At 49.5% G+C, this 27,904-nt stretch overlaps 1 protein-coding gene across 1 annotated transcript in view; it reads left to right on the plus strand.

The window, feature by feature from the left end:
* The window catches only part of LOC147737710 (uncharacterized), a gene marked incomplete at its 5' end in the record, with an annotated part of 334,361 nt that overhangs the window by 200,826 nt on the left and 105,631 nt on the right, over positions 1-27,904 (plus strand).

Genomic DNA, 27,904 nt, shown 5'->3' on the forward strand with positions numbered 1-27,904 from the left:
CCAGTGGGAGACTCAGCCAAAGGTGGGCAGGGTCCCCAGCAGAAGAGTGGGGGGGACATGGGTAAACAGAGAGGGTTCCAAAAAGGCCTCCAAAGTAATCCCCAAGGGAACCAGCAGAAGGGTTCTCAGCCTACCCCACCCCCGAAGCAGAACGGTGCCCGACAGGTAGACCTGTTCAAAGGGGATCCATCACCTGTTACAGGTGTGGTGACCAGGGTCACATTGCCACTGACCCGAAGTGTCGCTTGTTTGGAAAACCCGCACCCTCTGGTGCACCACCCCGGCAACTGGCTAGTGTTAATTTTGGGGAGGAGGTAGCAGTCCAAGGGGGTGGGAATACCGTTCAGATGACCCTAGTCTCACTTGGAGACAGCGAGATGGTCCCAGAGAACTACTTGCCCTTTAACACTAAGAAATATGGACAAGTAGTGACCGTCAATGAAAGGAAGGTGGAGGCTCTTCGAGATACAGGACCCAGTGTGACTGCAGTCCTGCAGCACCTGGTGTCTCAAGAGCAGGTTGTACCCCATGCTGACTGCAGGGTTGTCAACGCTGACAACTCTGAGAGTCGTTGTCCAATGGCTCAGGTTCCCTTCGAGAGGGGGGGGTCTCTGGTACTCTGCAGGTCGCTGTGTGGAACGCCATGCCTGTAGCCTGTTTGCTAGGGAACGATTTGGAGAACTCCCCTTGGAAAAAGGTGGAGAAGCAGACCCGTCTGCGGATGGTGGGTCTACCCGATTGGGCGTGCGTGACCACCCGGTCAATGGCAGCCAGTAGGGGTGTTGAAGACATCCTGGAGCCTTAGGGAGAGGCCCAGGAACCGGCCTTAGAAAGGAGGCACAGGGGGGCGGACAGCCGGTCCCCACTGTTCCCACAGACCAGGAGGAGGCAGACCTCGAGGGGGATGCCCTGGAGCCTACCGGGGAAAAGATTGCCAAACTGGGAGACCTGCCTGAACTGACCCATTGGCAGCAAGAAGGAGATCCCTCCAGGGAGGAATTCTGCAGGGAGCAGAGAGAGTGCCCTTCTCTCGTGGGTGTGCGGCAGCAGGCTGCAGACCAGGCCAATAGTAGTCAGTCCGGGACTCACTCCATTTACTGGGAGAACGACCTCCTGTATACTGAGCCTAAGGTTGCTGAACCTGGGTCAGCCCGTGCGCTGGTGGTACCCCAGAAGTTCAGAGCCTTCCTACTGGGGCTGGCTCACGACGTTCCATTAGCAGGAAATTTAGGGCAGGACAAGACCTTCGAACGGCTTGTCACCCACTTTTACTGGCCCCAAATGCGCAAGAGCTCTGATGTCCACTGTAGGACATGTCAAACTTGCCAGGCAAGTGGGAAAAGCGGGAGGAAGGAGAAGGCTCCACTCCAGCCCTTCCCTGTGGTCAGTACGCCATTCCAGCGAGTGGGTATTGACATTGTTGGGCTTCTGGGCCCCAAGACAGCCATGGGCAACAGGTTCATCCTGGTCTTGGTGGACCATGGCACCCGGTACCCTGAAGCCCTCCCTCTTAGGACAGTGACGGCCCCCGTGGTGGGACGAGTACTGATGGGAATTTTCTCCTGAGTAGGATTCCCTCTAGAGGTGGTGTCTGACAGGGGGACCAACTTCATATCGAAATATATGAAGTCCCTTTGGCAAGAGTGTGGTGTAACCTACAAGTTCACCACCCCTTACCATCCCCAAGGAAACGGGTTGGTTGAGAGGTTCAACCGAACCCTAAAAGGCATGATCATGGGTCTGGAAGAGACCATGAGGCGTAAGTGGGACGTCCTCTTGCCATGCCTTCTCTTCGCTACCGCGAGGTACCACAAAAGTCTCTAGGGTTCAGCCCCTTTAAACTTTTGTACGGTCACCCCGTGAGAGGACCTCTAAGTCTGGTCAAGGAAGGCTGGGAGCAATCTCCCAGGAAACCTCCCCAGAATGTATAAAGCTACATGCTGGCCTTCAGGAACCAGACTAGGCATTTCAGGCAACTCGCTGAGGCAAATCGGGAAGCCAGCCAGGAAGAGATGAAGCGGTGGTACGACCAGAAGGCCACTCTGGTAGAGCTTCAGCCTATAAAAAAGGTGTGGGTCTTGGCCCCCGTGGAGCCTTGTGCCCTCCAGGATAAGTGGACCGGACACTTTGAGATTGTGGAGCGCAAGAGCCCTGTCACCTATGTGGTGGACTTGCAGTCTCCCAGGAACCCCTTGAGGGTCCTGCATGTAAACTGCCTTAAGCCCCACTTGGAGAGGTCCAAAGTGGGCATGCTCTTGGCACCAGATGATGGAATGGAGGAGGAGACCGAACCTCTTCCTGACCTCCTGGTAGCCACAGAGCAAGATGGGTCAGTGGATGGAATTTACCTCTCTCCCACCCTGATCCCTGAGCAACAGAATCACTGCCGCCGCCTGCCGGGACAGTTTTCTGTTCTCTTCTCCCTGGTTCCTAGTGTCACAGATTGGTGCGTCCATGATGTGGATACAGGAGACAGCTTACCTGTGAAGCACAAGGCTTACCGGATAACTGACAGGGTGAGGGCTTGCATCAAAGAGGAGGTCTCAAAGATGCTTGCTCTTGGGGTGATTGAGTCCTGCAGCAGTCCTTGGGCCAGCCCAGTAATCTTGGTCCCGAAGGCTGCAGCGCCGGGTGCCACACCCGAAACTCCGGTTCTGTGTGGACTAGCGAGGGCTCAATTCAGTTACCAAGACTGACGCGCACCCCATCCCCAGAGCTGATGAGCTAATCGATCGGTTAGGGGCTGCCGGTACCTCAGCACGTTTGACTTGACATCTGGGTACTGGCAGATCGCCTTGACTGATGGGGCAAAGGAGAGGTCAGCATTCTCCACACCAGATCGGCATTTCCAGTTCCGTGTTTTGCCCTTTGGGATGAAGAATGCCCCTGCCACCTTTCAGAGGTTGATCAACCAAGTGTTGGTTGGGCTGGATGAGTTCAGTGCCGCCTACCTGGATGACATCGCAGTGTTCAGTGTCACATGGGAAGAACATCTGTGCCACCTCTGGGAAGTGTTGCTGGCCCTGCGCAAGGCAGGCCTCACGATCAAGGCGAGTAAGTGCCAGATCAGGCAGGGTTCCGTGGTGTACTTGGGGCACCAAGTTGGGAGCGGCCAGGTGGCACCCCTTCAGCTCAACATTGAAACCCTCCTGGCTTGGGATCCCCCCAAAACCCAGAGGTGAGGACCTTCCTAGGACTCACCGGGCACTACAGGAGGTTTGTCAAAGGGTATGGCAACATTGTTGCACCCTTGACACCTGTCAGAAAGCTTTTGAGACCCTGAAAACTGGTTTGTGCCCGGCGCCCGTGCTCCTGGAACCCAACTTCTCCAAAGAGTTCCTTGTGCAGACAGATGCTTCAAGGCATGGTGTAGGGGCTGTTCTCTCACAGGTGACTGAGGAGGGCTTTGACCCACCTGTAGCCTTCATCAGTTGGAGGTTACTTCCACAGGAACAGAGGTGGAGTGCAATTGAGCGTGATGCTTTCGCTGTGGTCTTGGCACTGAAGAAGCTGAGACCATACCTGTTTGGGACTCACTTCCAGGTTCAGATAGACCACAGGCCCCTCAGATGGTTGATGCAAATGAGGGGTGAGAATCGAAAGATGTTGAGGTGGTCCATTTCACTACAGGGTATGGATTTCACGGTGGAAAATCGCCCTGGCACAGATCACGCCAATGCTGACGGTCTGTCCAGATTTTTTTGCCTTAGTGATGAGAACTACCCTGGGGTAGGGTCGTTTTCCCCACATTTCAGCTGGCGGGGACACGTGTTAGACCTGGCACCATTGGCGTGGGTCTCCCTTCCACTTTTTGCTGATGTGCCTTATGTGTTTTGCTGGTGTTAGCTGCTCAGAGCACTGTGCCATTGCCAATCAGTGTCACAGTGCAAGTGTTCCATGTATAAAATGCATATATTGATTGGATTCCATGATTGGATTATTTGTTTTACTGTCAGTCGACCAGTAAAGTGCACCAGGAATGCCCAGCGCTTGTAAATACAAATGCTGCTAGTGGGCCTGCAGCACTGGTTGCGCCACCCACAGAAGCAGCTGTGTAAAATGTGTCTAAGGTCTGCCATTGCAGAACCTGCGTGCAGTCTGGTACTGTCATGCTGACTGGGCAAGTGCACCTACTTGCCAGTCCCTAAACCTTCCCTTAACTTCATATTAGTCACCCCTATGGTAGGCCCAAGGGCAGGGTGCATTGTAAGCATAAGGTAGGACAAGCCCTGATATGTGTGGCATGTCCTAATAGTGAATCACAGCCATTTTCGTTTTTCACTATTGCAAGGCTACCTGTTCTCATAGGCCAGAATGGGCTGTTAGAATTGTTACATTCTATGATCCTAACAGACTCAGGGAACATGGTAGAAATTCGAGTTTAGTATGCCTGAACTCAGAAAAATAAAATACATCTTTCAGTAAAGTTTATTTTAATGTTCTGTGTTTGCAAATACCCCTTTTAGAAAGTTAGAATTTGCTTGGCTAACCATTTCAGCCCGCCTCTGCTCTGATGTGTATCTGCTGTCTGCTTTCTGTGAGTGACAGGGCTGGAGAATTCCAGGAGACAGGCTGGGCAGCCAGGTGGTGAATAGGAAGATTACATCCAAGATGGGTGGGAGGAGTGCACCTAGACTATGAATAGGGCTGTGCTCTGCCACCACAATGCTGGCTCCACCTCCTGTGGAGCGTCTGATGTCTCTGCCCTGCACCCTGAAAGAAGACGTCAGAAGCATGTCCACAAAGTTCTCAAGAACTGGACTGAACTAGGAAAAGGCACCCTGGCCTGAAAGAACAAAAGATTTGTGGTATAAAGATTGGAGCCCTGCTCCTAAGAAATCAGATCCTGCTTGAACCAAGAAGAACCTCTGCCCGAAGAGAAAGAACTGGGAAAGCTGCAAGGAGGAGTATTGTCCCTGACCTGGGGGATTGGCCTGCAGTGGCTGCCTTGCTGCGAGAGGAGAGGAAGAGACTAAAGAGACTTTTATCAACTTGTGTTTTTAACAATCTCCAAGGGCTTGTGGGTGAGCTTGCCCCCTGAACGGAGTCCCAGGAATATTGGACTCCTACTGCCTCAAACAGAGCCGCTGGACATTGCCAAGATTTACCCTGCCGCTGGAGCCGCAGTCCGAGTGCGACTCGTACCCCCCTGTCCAATTTGAAGTCTGTGCCTGGCCACCCCGCACCGCGTGACTCCGCTCCAAATTCGAGTCATAGCTTGCACCGTCCAAGAAGGGCCGTCCGCACCCCGCTTCACCCTCCTCCATTCGAGCCACACTGACTTGCCGCACTCCTACCGCTGGACTCAGGGATAGGAGCGCACCGAAAAGGCAAAGTACAGCCCGTACGCTCGCAGCGCACCGTCCGCCTTGCACTGCGCTAGTGAGATCCCCCGGCAGCCCCGCACTCGAAGAGTATGTCCCGTACGTTCACCATGTACCCGCTGCCTTGTACCGTGCTGCTTCGCAACGAAAAGGCCTCCCCGCTCTGAGGCACGACGCGCATCATGACTCCCACAGTGAACGCCGGAAAACCAGCATTGTCCGCCTCGCTCCTCGGGGACCCCGCTCTATGCCTCTCACAAGACGCCTACAGCCAGCCGGGGTCCGCACCGCAGAGGGGCCGCCAACGTCCCTGGTTTGCCTTCACTCCAGCCAGCTCCTCGTCCGCGTCGGACGCATTTGAAGGAAAACTGCATGCCTCGCACTGTGACTGTGTGCGCGGCGGACCCGAGTGTCCGTGACGCTGATTTTTAACTCTTGCCAGATATGATCATTCCCGAGAGAGCCGCAGAGGCAGCACGAAGCGCATGGAACTTAAACTACGCATTTTTAAAGACCTCTCATTTGCTAAATAGACCTGTGGCCTAATTATAAACATTATAAAGATACTTATTTTTTATTCAAAGATTGGTGTAGTGTCCATGTGTGGTGTTGTCACTGAGTTACTGTATGTGTTCACAAGTGCTTAGCCTATAACGCCTCTTAGATAAGCCTTATCTGCTCGCACCACACTACCTCAAGGGTGAGCAGGGGTTATTTTAGAGGGTAATCCCCTTACCCTTACTAGAGGAGAGGGTCCCTGCTTGACACAAGTCCTTACCTGTTCCAACCAGAGACCCGCAAATCTAACAAACATGAATGCACAGATTCCTCATAGTAAAGTAAGATGCACTGCAGTGCACATATTCCTCATAGTACAGTAAGATGCAGTGCACAGATCCCTCTAAGTGCAGTAAGATACAGTGCAGTGCACAGATCCCTCATAGTGCAGTAAGATGCATTGCAGTGCACAGATTCCTCATAGTACAGTAAGATGCACTGCACATATTCCTCATAGTACAGTAAGATGCAGTGCACAGATCCCTCTAAGTGCAGTAAGATGCAGTGTAGTGCACAGATCCCTCACAGTGCAGTAAGGTGCAGTGCAGTGCACAGATTCCTCACAGTACAGTAAGATGCACTACAGTACACATATTCCTCATAGTACAGTAAGATGCACTGCAGTGCACAGATTCCTCACAGTACAGTAAGATGCACTGCAGTGCACAGATTCCTCGTAGTACAGTAAGATGCAATGCAGTGTTCAAATCTCCTCTTTAACACAAATGATGCCCACAAACACCCCTAGGGCCAGAAAGAAAGCCCCCCAGAGGGGCCCTGGATAGAAAAGCCCAGCTCAGCCCCAGGAGCCCCTGGATAGAAGAGCCCAGCTCAGCTCCAGTGGCCCCCAAATAGAAGAGCCCTGCTCAACCACAGGGGCCCCCGGATAGAAGAGCCCAGCTCAGCCCGAAGGGCCCCGGATAGAAGAGCCCAGCTCAGCCCCATGGCCCTGGATAGAAGAGCTCTGATCAGCCCCTCAGGGGACCCCAGATAGAAGAGCCCAGCTCAGCCCCAGTGGCCCCCGGATAGAAGAGCCCAGCTCAGCCCAGGGGCCCCCAGATAGAAGAGCCCAGCTCAGCCCCAGAGCCCCCGGATAGAAGAGCCCAGCTCAGCCCCACGGTTCCCTGATAGAAGAGCCCAGCTCTGCCCCAGTTGCCCCGGATAGAAGAGCCCAGCTCAGCCCCAGAACCACCGGAGAGAAGAGCCCAGCTCAGCCCTAGGGGCCCCTGGATAGAAGAGCCCAGCTCAGCCCCTCAGGGGACCCAGATAGAAGAGCCCAGCTCAGCCCCAGAGCCCCCGGATGGAAGAGCCCAGCTCAGCCCCAGGGTCCACTGATAGAAGAGCCCAGCTCAGCCCCAGTGCCCGCAGATAAAAGAGCCCAGATCAGCCCCAGGGGCCCGGTTTAAGAGCCCAGCTCAGCCCCAGTTGCCCGCAGATAAAAGAGCCCAGATCAGCCCCAGAGGCCCGGATATCAGAGCCCAGCTTAGCCCCAGGGGCCCCCGGATAGAAGAGCCCAGCTCAGCCCCAGAACCCCCGGAGAGAAGAGCCAAGCTCAGCCCCAGGGGCCCCCGGATAGAAGAGCTCAGCTCAGCCCCAGGGGCCCCCGGATAGAAGAGCCCAGCTTAGCCCCTCAGGGGACCCCAGATAGAAGAGCCCAGCTCAGCCCCTTTGGCCCCCGGATAAAAGAGCCCATCTCAGCCCAGGGGCCCCCAGATAGAAAAGCCCAGCTCAGCCTCAGGGCCCCCAGATAGAAGAGCCCAGCTCAGCCCCAGGGGCCCCCGGATAGAAGAGCCCAGCTCAGCCCCTCAGGGGACCCCAGATAGAAGAGCCCAGCTCAGCCCCTTTGGCCCCCGGATAAAAGAGCCCATCTCAGCCCAGGGGCCCCCAGATAGAAGAGCCCAGCTCAGCCCCAGGGGCCCCCTGATAGAAGAGCCCAGTTCAGCCCAAGGGGCCCCCGGATAGAAGAGCCCAGCTCAGACCCGGGGTCCCCGGATTGAAGAGCCGAGCTCAGCCCCAGGGGCCCCGGATAGAAGAGCCCAGCTCAGCCCCAGGGCCCCTGGATAGAAGAGCCCAGCTCAGCCCCAGGGGCCCCTGGATAGAAGAGCCCAGCTCAGCCCCAGGAGCCTCGGATAGAAGAGCCCAGCTCAGCCCGAGGGGCCCCGGATAGAAGACCCCAGCTCAGCCCCCGGGGCCCCGGATAGAAGAGCCCAGCTCAGCCCCATGGGCCCCCGGATAGAAGAGCCCAGCTCAGCCCCAGGGGCCCCGGATAGAAGAGCCCAGCTCAGCCCGGCTCCTGCAGAGATTCCCTCCATGATTATTCAGTCTATTTCTACAAACACAGCAGAAGGTGCTGACAATCTCCTACCTGAGCAGAGACGTGTGCAGACATGTCCAGGTTCTCTCCTCCTCCTGGGGGGTTGATGGGGGGGGGGCAGATCTAGGGTCAGGGGCAGATCTGGGGCCTGGGGGGCAGATATGGGGTCTGAGGGGGGGCAGATCTGGGGTCTGAGGGGGGCCTGAAGATGAAGATAGCTGCACAGACACACAGGGGGTCCTCCCTCCTCTGCAGAGGCTAGGAGTGATGTCAGCACCGCTGCTGGTGCTATCTCTGCCGCTGCTGACCCGGAAGAGGAAACCCTTCTCCCTTCCATCCAATGTGTGCTCAGTGGGTTTCATCAGCAGGCGAGGAGCGCCCTCTGGTGGGCCCTGATGGAATAGGAGTTGTTTGTCTTTTTATAAGAGATGCACTGTTTGTTACTTCACCCATCACACCTCACTACACCTTCCCTTCATGAAAAAGCATGACAACTAAGTTGGCGGTTACTTCCACGGGAACAGAGGTGGAGTGCAATTGAGCGTGAGGCTTTCGCTGTGGTCTTGGCACTGAAGAAGCTGAGACCATACATGTTTGGGACTCACTTCCAGGTTCAGACAGACCACAGGCCCCTCAGATAGTTGATGCAAATGAGGGATGACAATCCAAAGATGTTGAGGTGGTCCATTTCACTACAGGGTATGGATTTCACGGGGGAAAATCGCCCTGGCACAGATCACGCCAATGCTGACGGTCTGTCCAGATTTTTTCGCATTAGTGATGAGAACTACCCTGGGGTAGGGTAGTTCTCCCCACATTTCAGCTGGAGGAGACACGTGCTAGACCTGGCACCATTGGTGTGAGTCTCCCTTCCACTTTTTGCTGATGTCCCTTATGTGTTTTGCTGGTGTTAGCTGCTCGGAGCACTGTGCCACTGCCAATCAGTGTCACAGTACAAGGGCTCCCTGTATGAAATGCATATATTGATTGGATTCCATGATTGGCTTATTTGTTTTACTGTCAGTCGACCCAGGGCTTGTAAATACAAATGCTGCTGGTGGGCCTGCAGCACTGGTTGCGCCACCCACAGAAGCAGCTGTGTAAAATGTGTCTAAGGTCTGCCATTGCAGAACCTGCGTGCAGTCTGGTACTGTCATGCTGACTGGGCAAGTGCACCTACTTGCCAGTCCCTAAACCTTCCCTTAACTTCATATTAGTCACCCCTATGTAAGCATGGGCGGAAAATCCGTTACGCTCGCGGATTTTGCGGATTTTTGGGAAATTCGCAATCCGCGAGATTTGCGAATTTCCCGCAAAATCCGCAAATTCGCACGCAGCGGATTTTTTGGGCGGCGCGCGGCGTTGGTGATACAATTTTTGCGGCGCACGGCGTTTATCATCGTTTGCCGAGTTGTTTTTCTCGATAGTTTGCGAGTGCTGCGCCATTTTGGATCTTGCTGTGTGATCCCGCGGGAATTGGCGAGCGCGATTACGTCATCGCGGCTTGCCAGCGATAGTTTGTCAACGCGAGTACGGCGAGATCACGTCTCGCGGTACTTCGCAATTGCGAGATTTGAGATGCGGCGAGCGAAAATATAAAATTTGCAATTCTGCACAAGAAATCCACCAGCAAGCAGCATAAACCTTCTAGAAATGATGATTTTTATCTGAATAACTCCTTAGTTTGACATTTGCCTGCACTTTTTTAGCGAGGAGTCCATTTTGGGGAGGGGGGCAGGGGGGTGGGAGGAAGGAAGTGCCCCACAGTCTTCAACTTCCTGTTCCTGTTCAGCAGGCTCCTCCCAGTGCTTTGTCCATCTCCTGGTCACTTTTCATTTGGGTCTGGAGCTGGAAGGATTACTTTTTGTGGATGCTGCTGGATATTTGGATTTGAGGCCTTTTTGACTTTCTTTGGATCACTGTTGGATTAGAAATTTTACAAGTAAGTTTGTTTGGGGCATTACAGTTGCTGCAATTAAAATTTTGGAATTTTCGATTTTTGGGCTGTTTTGGGGCCTTTTGCCCAGGGGTACTCAGTGGTGGGTGGACTGAGTCTTTCTGTGGGTTGTCTTGAACTTAAACATCATGGAGGCCATGGATGGATTGGGATTGTGCTGATTTTTCAGTGATTTTCTTTTTTTGGGGCTGTACTTGTGGCCTTTTCACCAGGGGTATTTGAGTCTAGCATGGGCCTAGTCTTTCTGTAGGTTGTCTTGAATTTAAACATCATGGAGGGCACGGATGGAATGGGATTGTGCTGATTTTTCAGTGATTTTCGTTTTTTGGGCCTGTACTTGTGGCCTTTTCACCAGGGGTATTTGAGTCTAGCATGGGCCTAGTCTTTCTGTGGGCTGTCTTGAACTTAAACATCATGGAGGGCATGGATGGAATGGGATTGTGCTGATTTTGCAGTGTTTTTCGATTTTTGGGGGTGTTCATGGGGAGGGACAGGCCATGTGGCTGGTGGCCATTTTGAGTGCAGCTACAGGCACTGGCCATGTGCTGGCAGGCAAGTGGCCATTTTGAATGCAGGCTTTGTTGTTAGGCCTCCAACCATTTTGCCTACTTTTTAACCTTTATTTATGCCCAGGGGTAGTGAGTCTTGCATGGGCCTAGTCTTTCTGTGGGTTGTCTTGAATTTAAACATCATGGAGGCCATGGATGGAATGGGATTGTGCTGATTTTGCAGTGTTTTTCGATTTTTGGGGGTGTTCATGGGGAGGGACAGGCCATGTGGCTGGTGGCCATTTTGAGTGCAGCTACAGGCACTGGCCATGTGCTGGCAGGCAAGTGGCCATTTTGAATGCAGGCTTTGTTGTTAGGCCTCCAACCATTTTGCCTACTTTTCAACCTTTATTTATGCCCAGGGGTAGTGAGTCTTGCATGGGCCTAGTCTTTCTGTGGGTTGTCTTGAATTTAAACATCATGGAGGCCATGGATGGAATGGTATTGTGCTGATTTTGCAGTGTTTTTCGATTTTGGGGGGTGTTCATGGGGAGGGACAGGCCATGTGGCTGGTGGCCATTTTGAGTGCAGCTACAGGCACTGGCCATGTGCTGGCAGGCAAGTGGCCATTTTTAATGCAGGCTTTGTTGTTAGGCCTCCAACCATTTTGCCTACTTTTCAACCTTTATTTATGCCCAGGGGTAGTGAGTCTTGCATGGGCCTAGTCTTTCTGTGGGTTGTCTTGAATTTAAACATCATGGAGGCCATGGATGGAATGGGATTGTGCTGATTTTGCAGTGTTTTTCGATTTTTGGGGGTGTTCATGGGGAGGGACAGGCCATGTGGCTGGTGGCCATTTTGAGTGCAGCTACAGGCACTGGCCATGTGCTGGCAGGCAAGTGGCCATTTTGAATGCAGGCTTTGTTGTTAGGCCTCCAACCATTTTGCCTACTTTTCAACCTTTATTTATGCCCAGGGGTAGTGAGTCTTGCATGGGCCTAGTCTTTCTGTGGGTTGTCTTGAATTTAAACATCATGGAGGCCATGGATGGAATGGGATTGTGCTGATTTTGCAGTGTTTTTCGATTTTTGGGGGTGTTCATGGGGAGGGACAGGCCATGTGGCTGGTGGCCATTTTGAGTGCAGCTACAGGCACTGGCCATGTGCTGGCAGGCAAGTGGCCATTTTGAATGCAGGCTTTGTTGTTAGGCCTCCAACCATTTTGCCTACTTTTCAACCTTTATTTATGCCCAGGGGTAGTGAGTCTTGCATGGGCCTAGTCTTTCTGTGGGTTGTCTTGAATTTAAACATCATGGAGGCCATGGATGGAATGGTATTGTGCTGATTTTGCAGTGTTTTTCGATTTTGGGGGGTGTTCATGGGGAGGGACAGGCCATGTGGCTGGTGGCCATTTTGAGTGCAGCTACAGGCACTGGCCATGTGCTGGCAGGCAAGTGGCCATTTTTAATGCAGGCTTTGTTGTTAGGCCTCCAACCATTTTGCCTACTTTTCAACCTTTATTTATGCCCAGGGGTAGTGAGTCTTGCATGGGCCTAGTCTTTCTGTGGGTTGTCTTGAATTTAAACATCATGGAGGCCATGGATGGAATGGGATTGTGCTGATTTTGCAGTGTTTTTCGATTTTTGGGGGTGTTCATGGGGAGGGACAGGCCATGTGGCTGGTGGCCATTTTGAGTGCAGCTACAGGCACTGGCCATGTGCTGGCAGGCAAGTGGCCATTTTGAATGCAGGCTTTGTTGTTAGGCCTCCAACCATTTTGCCTACTTTTCAACCTTTATTTATGCCCAGGGGTAGTGAGTCTAGCATGGGCCTAGTCTTTCTGTGGGCTGTCTTGAACTTAAACATCATGGAGGGCATGGATGGAATGGGATTGTGCTGATTTTGCAGTGTTTTTCGATTTTTGGGGGTGTTCATGGGGAGGGACAGGCCATGTGGCTGGTGGCCATTTTGAGTGCAGCTACAGGCACTGGCCATGTGCTGGCAGGCTAGTGGCCATTTTTAATGCAGGCTTTGTTGTTAGGCCTCCAACCATTTTGCCTACTTTTCAACCTTTATTTATGCCCAGGGGTAGTGAGTCTTGCTTGGGCCTAGTCTTTCTGTGTGTTGTCTTGAATTTAAACATTATGGAGGGCATGGATGGATTGGGATTGTGCTGATTTTGCAGTGTTTTTCGATTTTTTTGTGCTGTATAACTGAACTGATGTTCCTCTGTCTTCCATTTTTTTTAGGTGCACAAGACTCAAGAGAACCACCAGTGCCAGGAAGAAGTCCTGCAGCGGTGTGTGTGTGCAGCATAACGTCACGCGACGTCACGTCTGGCCTCAGACAACTCTACAATTCGTGCAACTGCGGCCTGCTGTCTGACCTGCTCTGAAGAAGATGGCCCCAAAGAAAGGTCTCCGTAGCTCCTCTAGCAAGAAAGTTGCTAGTAAGGAGCAGAAGAAGCAAGTTACCAAGGAGGCTGGTGTGCCACCCGCCACGTTTTTTGGGAGAAAAAAAAAAAGTACGCCTGCAGCAGCAGGATCTGCTGGGGACCAAGCTGGGAGCAGCACCCCTGCTCCATTGGGTTCAGTGCCTCCACCACCACGCCAACTTAAGTCAAAGCCCTTGAGTGCTTCAGAGGCAGTCAGTGTACTTCTCCAATCACCATCGACCAGTGATGTTGGCTCATCGCAAGAAAGTAGCAGCAATGTCCCTGAATCAACACAGGTTGTTGTAACTCATCTGACAAGTGTTGAACAACCACAGCCGCAACAACAACACCATGTGCAAGTACACGCCCAAGTACATGTGGAAGGAGAGGCAGCAAAAGGAGATGCGCAAGCAAAGGTGCATGGAGGTTCACAAGTGCCCACAATAGTTGTTCCTCCCGAAGTAGGGGCACATCAGGAAATCGACAATGAAGCCGAGGTATCATTGGAAGCCACTCCTCCTGATGATCATTCATTGTCTTCCACATCCCTAGCAAGGAAAAGATCAAGGGGGGTGTCTACATCTTCTTCAAGCCCACCTCGTTCTGATGCAAGGGATCTGTCTTGGGAACCACAACTGCGGTCTGACAGTGAGGCACACCATGATCTGACACCGGTACCTAAGCGTAAAAGGAAGGTCATCCAAAAACTCAAACCTATGGAGTGTGATGAGGCTCAACAAGAAGTGACAGATACTGCTGGTGATGAAGCCTCTCACGATGACGACGAGCCAGTCATCACAAAGGTCACTGCAGCCCCACCGGGCATGCAGCAAAGAGACATTTTGACCCTATCCCGAGAAGCTGCTGAGCGTGATGATGATGTCGGCGAGGAGGCAATGTAAATGGAATCATTAGATTTGGAGTTAAGTAGTACACCAAAACCTACCGCTTCCATATTTCTTCCTCGCAAGAAGGTACCCACCTCGTCCTCGACCTCAATTCGTGGTGGTGAAAGTGCAAAACGTACTGAAGTTCGGCAATCCACATCCTCCACTTCATCTGGCATTAGCAGCAGGACCACCACCACCAGTATCGCCGCCTCTTCCGGCCCCCAAAGACATTTCAAGTCTCCAGTTTGGGACTTCTTTAGTGTTTGCCCAAAAAAGGAAAACGTAGCCATTTGTAGCATTTGTAAGCTTCGAGTTAGTCGTGGTAAGTTAGGTACCAACTATGGTACCGGAGGCCAGAGAGGTCATCTTAGGAGAACGCACGATGTCCAATGGTTTGCGCACCTACACGCGATCAAGGAAGCCCGAATTGCACACAATGAAAACATTGATTTTTCATCTGATGATGACGAGGAGGAAGAAGACGATTCAAACACTTCACTTACACCCAGTACCCCTGTCAGCAGCACACCCCATGTGAGCCACACTAAGAGTGTGGGAGAGAGTGAGACATCAATGCGGAAAAGTTCATCAGCGAGCGTAACTGGGTCGAAGATATCATCATCATCCCGTAAATCCTTGGTCCAGGGCAACATTAAAAAGATGTTGTTTACAGAAGCGCAATATGAACGCAACCACCCAATGACGCGTCTGTATAACAGTAAGCTGGCTAAAATGCTAGCTCTGGACCTTCTCCCTTTTTCTTTTGTAGAAGGGGTTGGTTTTCTAGAATTAGTGGCAGCGCTCTGCCCTAAATGGAAGGTTCCTAGCCGGTTCTATTTTGCCCGAGTTGCGGTTCCAGCACTACATGAAGATGTTCTGAAGGTGATTGGGGCAGCTTTGCAGAAGAGTGCTGTTCACACTATACATCTGACAACAGACATGTGGACCAGTGGCGCAGGCGCTGATTACATGTGCATCACTGCACACTGGGTCTCTTTTTCAGGGGCTAAAGCAAAGCTAAACACAGGTGTTGACACGAACATTGTTTTTAAAGCTGCTCGGAAACATGCAACACTAGCCATGTTTGGTTTGGAGAAACGTCACACAGCAGAAAACATTTTGGATGTCTTTAACACAAAGGTCCTTAACTGGCTGTCCCCACTAAAACGCCGGGTTGGTTATGTTTCCACGGACAATGGCGCCAATATAGTTAAGGCCATGAGGGACGGTGACTATTTCAGAGTGCCGTGTTTGGCGCACTGTATAAACCTGGTTGTCCAAAAATTCTTGGCTAATAAAGCCAGTGCAGCGTACAGTGTATTGGACAACTGCCGAAAAATGTGCAAGCATTTCAGCCATTCTTTTAAGGCCCGGAAGCAGCTGAGGAGCCTGCTATATCAACGTAAAATGCCAGTGAAAGCACTCATCCAGGAGGTGGTAACACGTTGGAACTCAACCTTCTACATGCTTGAGTGTCTGTATGAGCAGTATACGGAACTCGATCAATATTTCCTTACAGAGGGTACAGAGGAGCTGAGGATGGGTGGGCCGCAATGGAACATAGTTCAAGGCCTGACACGCATGCTTCGTCCTTTTGAGTTCTTCACGCGTGCAGTCAGCAAGGAGGACTCTAATTTGGGAAAAGCTATCCCATTGTTGTACATGCTGGAGGACCAACTGAAGGAGGTGTGTTCTGTGTTTGAAAAAGATGACAAAAACCAAGACTCTTTGCTTCTGGCTGAGCAATTATTAGAGCTCCTACAAGGTGATGAACGTCTTAAAAAGATCCACTCAGAACAGCATTACATTTGTGCTACTATTCTGGATCCACGCTACAAAAAGGCGCTGGCAGGCCAAGCATTCTTTCCTTTTGATGATGAACATGTTCCAAAGTACAAACGTTGGCTAGCCTTGTCAGCCAAGAGGTTTGAAGGAGAACGGCTGGAAATTGAAGGAAATGGCAGTACATCAGCAGGCCATCCCCAGTCAAAACAATCCACTTCTGCACCTGTGGCTGTGGCACAAGTGACCTCTCAGCCGTTAAAGACACCGGCAACCGGATCATCTGCACGAAACACAACAGAAACATTGGAGGCTGAAGAGGATTGGCTAGCTCTGCGTGGGTTTGGTTCTCAAAAGGTCAGAGGCACAGCAAGAGCTAAGCAAAGTAGAGGAACCTTGGATGAGGACCTTGAGTCGATGGTGAAGGACTATCTGAATGACTCAACAGAGGTCTATGTTAATTCTGACCCATTGGCGTATTGGCATGGGAAAAAAGAATTGTGGCCACAGCTCACCAACCTGGCTTTAAACTACTTGTCTTGCCCACTCGCAAGCGTGTCTTCTGAACGGGTTTTCAGTGCTGCTGGTGGCATTGTAACTCCCAAACGGAGCCGCCTCTCACCCAAAAATGTGGAGAGGTTAACAATGATCAAGATGAATCAGCACCTCATACCACCAGATTTCAGAGTACGAGAGAGCGTGCCGGATGAAGAGGAGGTGGCCTGAAACACAGATGAGGGAATTTCTACTCTGTCAGGTGACACTGAGCTCACCCTGCCTGAATTCGCAGAGTATGATGACGAAGCCTTATTCTCATTCCTGGATCGTGATACCGAGCCCTGAAAATGAGACAACGAATCAATAACTTTCTTTTTCGTCCCTATTCACTTTTATTCCTGTGTGTCTGTCTTTCTTTGTTGTGCACAGTTAATATATTTCAAACTTTAATCAGATAATCACAAAATCAAGCCCATCAGCAGAACTGTCTTCGCTGGTTTGCTAATTGATTTGAAGTTGCCCCAGTCTGCATTCCTCAGGTTCACAAGTTCAGAAGAACATGCTCCTCTATCCTCCTCCTCCAGACTCCTATTTCCATCAAACCAGAGGGCTGGTTTACGCCCAATGAAGAAAGACTCAGCACTTGTGGGGGTGTTGTTGTACCTCTTTGCAGGTGAGTTGACGGCTCTGGGACCATTGTTGGGAAGCTCTAATACCGGATAAAAGTGTTTTGGACCAAATCCCAGGCGGAATTTTTTTTGTGTTTTTGATGACTTGCTTGCCTTTGAGGTGCTCTTAGGGGGGGTTCCGTCTGTTTGTGGGTGAGTTTCGTGGTCTGGGAGCACTGCTGGGACACTCTAATCTTGATTGCATTTGCTTTTCAGGAAATCCGTCGTGGCAACCCCGACTTATGGCCTAGCTACGCAGTGCGTTTGGACCGAAGGCCGAGAAATATTGCAAGTATGAGATTTTGCTTTTGGCCTGTTTGGGGGTGTTATGCTTCTTGGCGGGTGGGTTGGCGTGTCTTGGGGCATTCCTGGGAAGGTCTAATACCGGGTAGAAGTGGTTGGGACAAAATCCAGGCCGATTTTTTTTTGGCTATTTCTGACATTTTGCTCAATGTAGCGTTTTCGGGGGCCTGTTTGAGGGGCTTCCTGGTGTTTGTGGGTGACTTTCGTGGTCTGGGAGCACTGCTGGGACACTCTAATCTTGATTGCATTTGCTTTTCTGGAAATCCGTCGTGGCAACCCCGACTTATGGCCTAGCTACGCAGTGCGTTTGGACCGCAGGCCGAGAAATATTGCAAGTATGAGATTTTGCTTTTGGCCTGTTTGGGGGTGTTATGCTTCTTGGCGGGTGGGTTGGCGTGTCTTGGGGCATTCCTGGGAAGGTCTAATACCGGGTAGAAGTGGTTGGGACAAAATCCAGGCCGATTTTTTTTTGGCTATTTCTGACATTTTGCTCAATGTAGCGTTTTCCGGGGCCTGTTTGGGGGGCTTCCTGGTGTTTGTGGGTGGGTTTCGGGGTCTGGGCGCACTGCTGGCTATATATACTTTACTTTGCAAGAGGTTTGAAGCAAATCCATGGTGGCAGAGGGGAGTTAGGGCCTAGCTGCAGAGCGCGCGCGGAGTGATTTGTGAAATTTGTGAAAAATGTACTGTCCCCATTTTTGTACTTTTGCTCTTTGGCTGTTTGGGGGTCTTCTACTCGTTTTCTCCTGGGTTGACGGCTCTGGGGCCATTGCTGGGAAGCTCTAATACCGGATAAAAGTGTTTTGGACCAAATCCCAGGCGGAAAATTTTTTGTGTTTTTGATGACTTGCTTGCCTTTGAGGTGCTCTTAGGGGGGGTTCCGTCTGTTTGTGGGTGAGTTTCGTGGTCTGGGAGCACTGCTGGGACACTCTAATCTTGATTGCATTTGCTTTTCAGGAAATCCGTCGTGGCAACCCCGACTTATGGCCTAGCTACGCAGTGCGTTTGGACCGAAGGCCGAGAAATATTGCAAGTATGAGATTTTGCTTTTGGCCTGTTTGGGGGTGTTATGCTTCTTGGCGGGTGGGTTGGCGTGTCTTGGGGCATTCCTGGGAAGGTCTAATACCGGGTAGAAGTGGTTGGGACAAAATCCAGGCCGATTTTTTTTTGGCTATTTCTGACATTTTGCTCAATGTAGCGTTTTCGGGGGCCTGTTTGGGGGGCTTCCTGGTGTTTGTGGGTGACTTTCGTGGTCTGGGAGCACTGCTGGGACACTCTAATCTTGATTGCATTTGCTTTTCAGGAAATCCGTCGTGGCAACCCCGACTTATGGCCTAGCTACGCAGCGCGTTTGGACCGAAGGCCGAGAAATATTGCAAGTATGAGATTTTGCTTTTGGCCTGTTTGGGGGTGTTATGCTTCTTGGCGGGTGGGTTGGCGTGTCTTGGGGCATTCCTGGGAAGGTCTAATACCGGGTAGAAGTGGTTGGGACAAAATCCAGGCCGATTTTTTTTTGGCTATTTCTGACATTTTGCTCAATGTAGCGTTTTCGGGGGCCTGTTTGGGGGGCTTCCTGGTGTTTGTGGGTGACTTTCGTGGTCTGGGAGCACTGCTGGGACACTCTAATCTTGATTGCATTTGCTTTTCAGGAAATCCGTCGTGGCAACCCCGACTTATGGCCTAGCTACGCAGCGCGTTTGGACCGAAGGCCGAGAAATATTGCAAGTATGAGATTATGCTTTTGGCCTGTTTGGGGGTGTTATGCTTCTTGGCGGGTGGGTTGGCGTGTCTTGGGGCATTCCTGGGAAGGTCTAATACCGGGTAGAAGTGGTTGGGACAAAATCCAGGCCGTTTTTTTTTTGGGCTATTTCTGACATTTTGCTCAATGTAGCGTTTTCGGGGGCCTGTTTGGGGGGCTTCCTGGTGTTTGTGGGTGGGTTTTGGGGTCTGGGCGCACTGCTGGCTATATATACTTTACTTTGCAAGAGGTTTGAAGCAAATCCATGGTGGCAGAGGGGAGTTAGGGCCTAGCTGCAGAGCGCGCGCGGAGTGATTTGTGAAATTTGTGAAAAATTTACTAAGTCCCCATTTTTGTACTTTTGCTCTTTGGCTGTTTGGGGGTCTTCTACTCGTTTTCTCCTGGGTTGACGGCTCTGGGGCCATTGCTGGGAAGCTCTAATACCGGATAAAAGTGTTTTGGACCAAATCCCAGGCGGAAATTTTTTTGTGTTTTTGATGACTTGCTTGCCTTTGAGGTGCTCTTAGGGGGGGTTCCGTCTGTTTGTGGGTGAGTTTCGTGGTCTGGGAGCACTCTAATCTTGATTGCATTTGCTTTTCAGGAAATCCGTCGTGGCAACCCCGACTTATGGCCTAGCTACGCAGCGCGTTTGGACCGAAGGCCGAGAAATATTGCAAGTATGAGATTTTGCTTTTGGCCTGTTTGGGGGTGTTATGCTTCTTGGCGGGTGGGTTGGCGTGTCTTGGGGCATTCCTGGGAAGGTCTAATACCGGGTAGAAGTGGTTGGGACAAAATCCAGGCCGATTTTTTTTGGCTGTTTCTGACATTTTGCTCAATGTAGCGTTTTCGGGGGCCTGTTTGGGGGGCTTCCTGGTGTTTGTGGGTGACTTTCGTGGTCTGGGAGCACTGCTGGGACACTCTAATCTTGATTGCATTTGCTTTTCAGGAAATCCGTCGTGGCAACCCCGACTTATGGCCTAGCTACGCAGCGCGTTTGGACCGAAGGCCGAGAAATATTGCAAGTATGAGATTATGCTTTTGGCCTGTTTGGGGGTGTTATGCTTCTTGGCGGGTGGGTTGGCGTGTCTTGGGGCATTCCTGGGAAGGTCTAATACCGGGTAGAAGTGGTTGGGACAAAATCCTCGCGGAAAAGCCTTTTGGCACTTTTTGTAACTTAGGGTTCGTTAGGGTTAGCCCTAGCAGCAGGATTGCATGTGTTTCGGGGTGTTCTAGATTTTTGCAACTGAGTTCTGGGGTCTTAGAGCACTCGTGAGAATGTGTAATTTTGGTTGCAAGTCATTTGAAGAAAATCCATGGTGGGAAAGGGGGGATTTGGCATAGTTAAAGAAAGCCTTTGCCACTATTCTTAACTTAGGGTTCGTTAGGGTTAGCAGTATTTCTATTGCATGTGTTTGAGTGGGGGGGATTTCGAGTCTTGGAGCGATGCTGGCTATGGCTACTTTTGCTTGGTTGCTTGCAAGTGGTTTGAATGCAATCCACGGTGGGTAAGGGGTAATTAGGAAGGGGGTACTTCGGCCTACTTTTACTTTCAAAGTAAGTTTTGTCACCAGTTTTCTGCTAGGCCTAGTTTTTTGAGATTTGATTGGGGGTCTTCTACATTTTTGCGACTGGCTTTAGTAAGGGTCTGGGTGGGAGCACTGCTAGGAAGATCTAATTTTGTTCTAAAACACAGTTTACAGTACACCTAGCTTGAGGGGCAAGATCCGCTACATTAATTTGCCCATACTTATTTATCCTTCAAAAGGTGACTCAGAGTACGCACTTTCAAAAATATTGTACTGTCTACTAGGAAAATCAAATTGTGACTTTTTGCACTCCACAGCCTACATACCTTATATTTATTTATCAGTGGTGTTGTAATATTATATCACTTCCTGTTTTTCGTTGAATAATTACAGGCCGGGTTTAAGTCTCTGCAATGGGGAAAAAAGGATGGAGTCAGGCTTCACAGTAGCGAGCCACAATTCAGCATCAGGCAGGCAGTGGACAGGGTGTCTTCTGGTGACCAACATCGATGGACGAAGCGTCGGCTGCAATGGAGGAGTGCCGCTAATAGGAGGATTTTTTTTCTGCAGGCAACTTACTTACCACTTCCAACAGGACCACTACAACCACATAGATACAGTATCCCTTGCCTTTTTCTCTGACTGTGACTGCATTTCTTGGATCTCTCTCTGCTTCTAAATTGATCCCTTAACACATCACTTAGTCCACTCCACTATCACATCTGCACCACACATAGTCATTTGTAAGTGCTCCTACGTAATTCGCAAGTCGCAGCACGCCCCAGGCCGTAGAGGACTGGGATGGCGCCAATGATGAAGCATGTCACCAAGGGGCAACCCTGGTGAGTGAGGGGACACCTAGAAAACAAGCAATGTCTCCTTTTCTATCTACTATACCTTCCAGACCAACCCCACTGAGTGTTGTTGTGAATGGATTTATAGTGACCAGCAAGGCTCTCGGGTATCTGGCTAAGTACAGAGACCTTATGTTGAATATCGTTATCAATAATTCCACACAGGCCCTGTACTGTCGCATTCTTTCTTCCACAGTTGTCGAATGTACTACTTACTTTTCACTGACATGCATGCAGTAGTGCATGCACTTTCAAAGATTGATGGATAGGTTTGTACCCAAAGAATTGTTTATGTTCCATTGTTTGTCTATGCTGTGCTTTTTTTTACAGGGTGTCTTCTGGTGACCAACATCGATGGACGAAGCGTCGGCTGCAATGGAGGAGTGCCGCTAAAAGGAGGATTTTTTTTCTGCAGGCAACTTACTTACCACTTCCAACAGGACCACTACAACCACATAGATACAGTATCCCTTGCCTTTTTCTCTGACTGTGACTGCATTTCTTGGATCTCTCTCTGCTTCTAAATTGATCCCTTAACACATCACTTAGTCCACTCCACTATCACATCTGCACCACACATAGTCATTTGTAAGTGCTCCTACGTAATTCGCAAGTCGCAGCACGCCCCAGGCCGTAGAGGACTGGGATGGCCCCAATGATGAAGCATGTCACCAAGGGGCAACCCTGGTGAGTGAGGGGACACCTAGAAAACAAGCAATTTCTCCTTTTCTATCTACTATACCTTCCAGACCAACCCCACTGAGTGTTGTTGTGAATGGATTTATAGTGACCAGCAAGGCTCTCGGGTATCTGGCTAAGTACAGAGACCTTATGTTGAAAATCGTTATCAATAATTCCACACAGGCCCTGTACTGTCGCATTCTTTCTTCCACAGTTGTCGAATGTACTACTTACTTTTCACTGACATGCATGCAGTAGTGCATGCACTTTCAAAGATTGATGGATAGGTTTGTACCCAAAGAATTGTTTATGTTCCATTGTTTGTCTATGCTGTGCTTTTTTTTACAGGGTGTCTTCTGGTGACCAACATCGATGGACGAAGCGTCGGCTGCAATGGAGGAGTGCCGCTAAAAGGAGGATTTTTTTTCTGCAGGCAACTTACTTACCACTTCCAACAGGACCACTACAACCACATAGATACAGTATCCCTTGCCTTTTTCCCTGACTGTGACTGCATTTCTTGGATCTCTCTCTGCTTCTAAATTGATCCCTTAACACATCACTTAGTCCACTCCACTATCACATCTGCACCACACATAGTCATTTGTAAGTGCTCCTACGTAATTCGCAAGTCGCAGCACGCCCCAGCCCGTAGAGGACTGGGATGGCCCCAATGATGAAGCATGTCACCAAGGGGCAACCCTGGTGAGTGAGGGGACACCTAGAAAAAAAGCAATTTCTCCTTTTCTATCTACTATACCTTCCAGACCAACCCCATTGAGTGTTGTTGTGAATGGATTTATAGTGACCAGCAAGGCTCTCAGGTATCTGGCTACAGAGACCTTATGTTGAATATAGTTATCAATATTTCCACCCACGCCCTGTACTGTCGCATTCTTTCTTCCACAGTTGTCGAAAGTACTACTTACTTTTAACTGACATGCATGCAGTAGTGTATGCACTTTCAAAGATTGATGGATAGGTTTGTACCCAAAGATTTGTTTATGTTCACAATTGTTTGTCCATGCTGTGCTACTTTTTCTTGTCTCCCAAAACCTTTCCCAAAAACCTCCGTACCCATCCATTTTTCAAACCCTAACCCTCTTCCCCCGGGCTGTGTGGTTTTGATTGATGTGTGACTAAATTACAGCAATAAATCCACACACTTGCTGGGGAGGATAAGGTGATAGCAACAGGCTGGTGAAGAAATCCGAGGATATATTCTTACTCTGCTTGACAAAGACCCATGGCTAATGTCAAAGAACTTCAACCGAATTAGTTATACTTTAACATTTGTTAGGCTACAATGTGGCACTGTTCTAGTGTACTTCTGTCACCTGCTATATTCTGTATTGTACCTTTGTATTGCTCAGGAGGACAAACCAGATTTCATTTTCTTTTTTTTCATAGGCAAGCAACTGCCACTTTGTCACACCACTAGTACCACCGCTATGAGGAAATTTTATCCGCCCAGGATTGCCAACCTTATTTGCTGTTTCCCGTGGAGCCAGCCCTGGGCCTAGCCCTACTTGCAAACAGAAATTACAGGTAAAATAGGCGTTTGGTTGGAGGTAGTATAATGGAGTATTAGGAGAGACGAGAAATTTGATTGACGGTAGTACTACTAAAGTCCTAGGACTATTCAGGAAAACAAACTTACTGTTATGTTAAACCCCCACCCACCAGACTCAAAAGCAGTAAAAAACAGGTATGGTCAGATAAAGTTTCAAAAAGTATATTTTTATAGCCCTAACAAAAGAATCTCCCGCAAGACCCTCCCTAACCCCAACGATTGTCCTTCAAAAGTCCCCAAAAATCACAACTCCCAATTCCCACCCCCCAAAAGTCTCTAAAAAAGGGGCAAGGGACACTATGGCAGGGTGCTGTTGGAATTAGCAGCCAGGGCATCATGCTCCTTGCGGAGGGTGGCAAGTTCGAAGCGGAGGCCCTCCACCACGTTCTTATAGTTATGGACCTCCTGCTCCAGGTAGGACAGTCTGAGGGATAAGCGGCGCCGGTGTGCCTTGCAAATCCTGTGAGGGGCAGCTGCTTTCTTTGCTGCTGGGCGGTGGCGTTTGGCTTTGGTAGCCCGGCTCCGTACCGCTGGAGCACTGCACTGGCTGGCAGCCCGCACGGAGGAGGATGCAGCTGTCCCAGTGGACGTTGTTGTTGTACCAGACTGCGTCTCTTCCTCCTCCAGGGCCACCAGCCGCCGATATTCAGCAACAGTGGCATCCAGCCTCCGTTGCCGGGCCATTCGAGCCAGCTCCTTCCTCCTTGATGGTGTCTTGGATTTGGAAGGAGCAACTACATGAAAAAAGAAAGACATAGTCTGTAACCAATGCTCCTTAAGATTAACACAAAATGATTGAGCAGAAAGTTGTCACAGTACAAGTAGCAAATTGAAAGCACAGTGCATAACTATTGAGGACAGTATCTATGTAACCTCCGACTTCTTCATCCTTGCTCTAACATTAGTGGGAGTTTAAGGAACAAATTCTACGAGCACTATGGACTTCTATTACAGTCGACTATGACAGTACACCACTCTTATTCTTCTTCTTCTCTCTTGTTTAGGAAAATTGGTACGTTATCTTATGCAAGCCGGCATAATGCCAGCGCAGTGAACTTGCACCCGAGAAAAACAGACGCACACCATGGTGAGTGAGACAGACTTGCGTTACTGTACCGGTCCAGTACATGCAGGTGGTGAAGCTCTTACTTTTCTATTACGGGTGGCACTGAGAATACTCTGTTAAAAGGGCTACTGCTTAATTAATTTAGCTTTCACCCTACAGTGCAAATGAGTATTAGAAAAGGAAAATGAAGAAGCTAAATTATCTGATTATCTATCACTTCACATGGGATGTATTTGATGACATATGGGATGACTTTAGGTGCTTTGCTTATTATTGAGTGAACAGTGATACCCCCACACATGAATGACGTACTACTACTACTAAACTAAAGTTATTAAGGGAGGTAGGGAGTGTCCACCGTAATAACTGGATATATGCTGTGCTTGCAGTTGCAATACAAACTACTGCTACTATTCATGGTAGTCTTTGGACAACGTTACAACTTCTTTTCCTTGCCTTTCCTACACTGGAACGGACGTGCGGGTGCGGTGTTACATGCTCTTCAAAGTAACACTTAGTTCATCCAGTGACCGTCTACTCTCTCTAGATTCATATATGCTATCTAAGAGTCAGATAGTACCATGAATGATCCAGGCATCCATCCATTCAAAGTATATTGCACACATACAGTTTCTGTCTCACCCACCCAGGCTGTTCTCCTTCCACCCATCCTTGCTTCATCATTCACCCAGCCATGCACCATACCATTTTCTTACCTTCCCAGCCACCTCGGGGACCAAGCAAACACATATCATTCTTCTTTGCCAGTCATCATTACATTTCTCGTGCTTCCACACTTACTTACACCCTTCTTTCGCTTTTCGTTCATCCCATCCATCAAGTTCACCTCAGATCTGTTTGGGATTCTTCTCGCCAAAAACTTCACAGCTAAGTCGAAGTACATTTAGAGGAGGCTACTACCTGCTTTTTTTATAATACACCCGTGCAGAAAGCACACTCTGCAGTCTTCAATCTCAATGACTAAGGAATGTATAGCTTACCTCTGCCCGCCACCACCGTGTGAACCCTCACAGGCATGTCCTTGTCCGGCACTTGCACCGCCTCCTCCCCAGAGTTGTCCTCCTCGTCCAATGCCACCACCACCTCCGCGCTCTCCCCGTCTCCAGATGTTCCACCTACAAAGTACATTTAATAATGTTAGAATACACCACTCACTACTATATAATATTTGGTCTAGGAGGAAGAAAGAAATGTGAAAAAAAGTGTACAATTTATTAATTTTTGACTGTGTACTCTAGAGTAAAAATGTCCCTTTTACCAGGGAAGGCTGTTGTCTTGCTGCACTTTTTGGCACAACTGATGAATGTTTGCTTTTTACTTTTTAACACGCACCACTTTTTCTCCTAACAGACAGAACCTTGACTTCTAAGAACACGAGCAGGATCAAGTTCAAACCAGGTGAGAGCTCGGCTCGACCACAAGAAATGTGTCCAATTAATCGTCAGCACTAAGCACTTTTCCATTTTCAGTTACACGTTCACTTTTATGACAAACTTGAATTTAATAAATGTGTTTACTTTTAATAAAGCTTTTAAACTTAAATAGACTCTGTGGTTTTTGGTCCTCCAGACTAGAGTGGATGAGCTAAAGGTTTTCGAATTTTTGCAAGCATGAGTCCGTGCCTCTGCCATCGGTGACTTTGGGAGCTAAATGACTCTGCCACACTATCTAGTCAGTAAGGAGATTGGGGGTTCAACTACAAAGTCTGTTATCACTAGTCTAACAGTTACAGCACCTATTATAATTGATAAGCTAAGCAATGCATTATTTAGTGTCCATAGTTCTGTTTGTGCAGATTTGTCCCTGCAACAGTAGTAGAATGGATTGTCCTCCTATCCAAACCAAAAGTAAAGTAGTATCTTATTCTTTCTTGGTGGTGGTCATTCACCTTTTTATTGTTGGCAATGGTCAAAGCATAAACATTTAGAATACTTGAAAAGACATTATGGACAATCCCAGAGGACTACACTCAGTGCATAGAGCTATTGCTGACTAGAATGGGAGTCCAATGGAAATGCCAAATGTGCAATCTTAGTTAGCTACACAGACAGACTAATAAGAATAATCTAGTAATACCACACAGAGTCATAGTCGAGGCAGGATAAGAATTTAGATCCTGTCTACAAGAAGATCAAAGACGATTTAGAAAAAATCGAATGAGGAACGCTAGGAAAAAATAAGTACTCTATATTAAAATTAAAACTTACTGGGGCCAGCAAAGGAGCCCTCGACTGCCCGGTCCTGGCCTGCATCGACAACAGCACCCTCCTCCTCCTCCTCCTGTGTCCTCCTCTTGCCCCTGGGGGAAGCTGATGTACAACATGAAAGAAAGAAAAACAGAAAACATGGATATTTCTCAACCAAATCAAACATTTAAAAAAGAACTAACAAAGTAACTAACAAAGTAACAAAATATTTTTGCGAAATAGCAAATAGGGAACAACTCCACGGGATATATTATTGACCAATCTCATGTGGTCGACTACGTCATTACTTTAGTATTGCTTGATTTGCGGACCGTCGAATTGGAAACTACCCTATGTAACTCACTAAACAAAGTACTAAAAAGGTTTGCCTAGGATTGGCAGGCAGCAGTCCGCAGCACGCAAAGTGACAGCCAAAGTCCATCGTGATTGAAGATCAGCGACAACACTAAAGTTTCCTACTACATTCACCAGTCATTAAAATACTCAAACTATTAATCCACCACCACTATTTCTTCTTATCGCCATGTGTACAAAGGAAGGACTGGACTTGAGTCTGTAGGGGCTGATTTAGAAGGCCCTTGCGGCTCTTTTGCTCCATTGTTGCGTGACTTTTGTGACGCAGCGACAGCACAAAAGAGGCGCAATGGTGCGGCGTATATTAACAACGTGACGCATCTGGGAGATGCATCACGTTGTAAAGCCCTGCGCCAATAGGGGTGTTCCGGCGCAAGGGAGGGCGTTCCTGCGCAGGAACGCATCCTAAAAGTGGCTGAGGGAAATCTACAAGATTTCAATCAGTCACTTTGAGGACAATGATGCGTGACTCAAACCCTGCGCCTGCTTGAAGCAGACGTACGGCTTGACGCAGCATTGGGGAGATAGGGCACCCCATAGCATTGATGGAGCTGCACCATCGTTGCGACGCAACTCCAGCAATGCGCCGCCTTTACGGCACAGATGCGTAACGCTTTGGTGACGTTTTGGGCCCATGGCGCGCCGCATTGTAAATACGGCGCACCATCGG

The sequence above is a fragment of the Lissotriton vulgaris genome, chromosome 1_1 (assembly GCF_964263255.1).
Source record: "Lissotriton vulgaris chromosome 1_1, aLisVul1.2, whole genome shotgun sequence".
NCBI lineage: Eukaryota > Metazoa > Chordata > Amphibia > Caudata > Salamandridae > Lissotriton > Lissotriton vulgaris.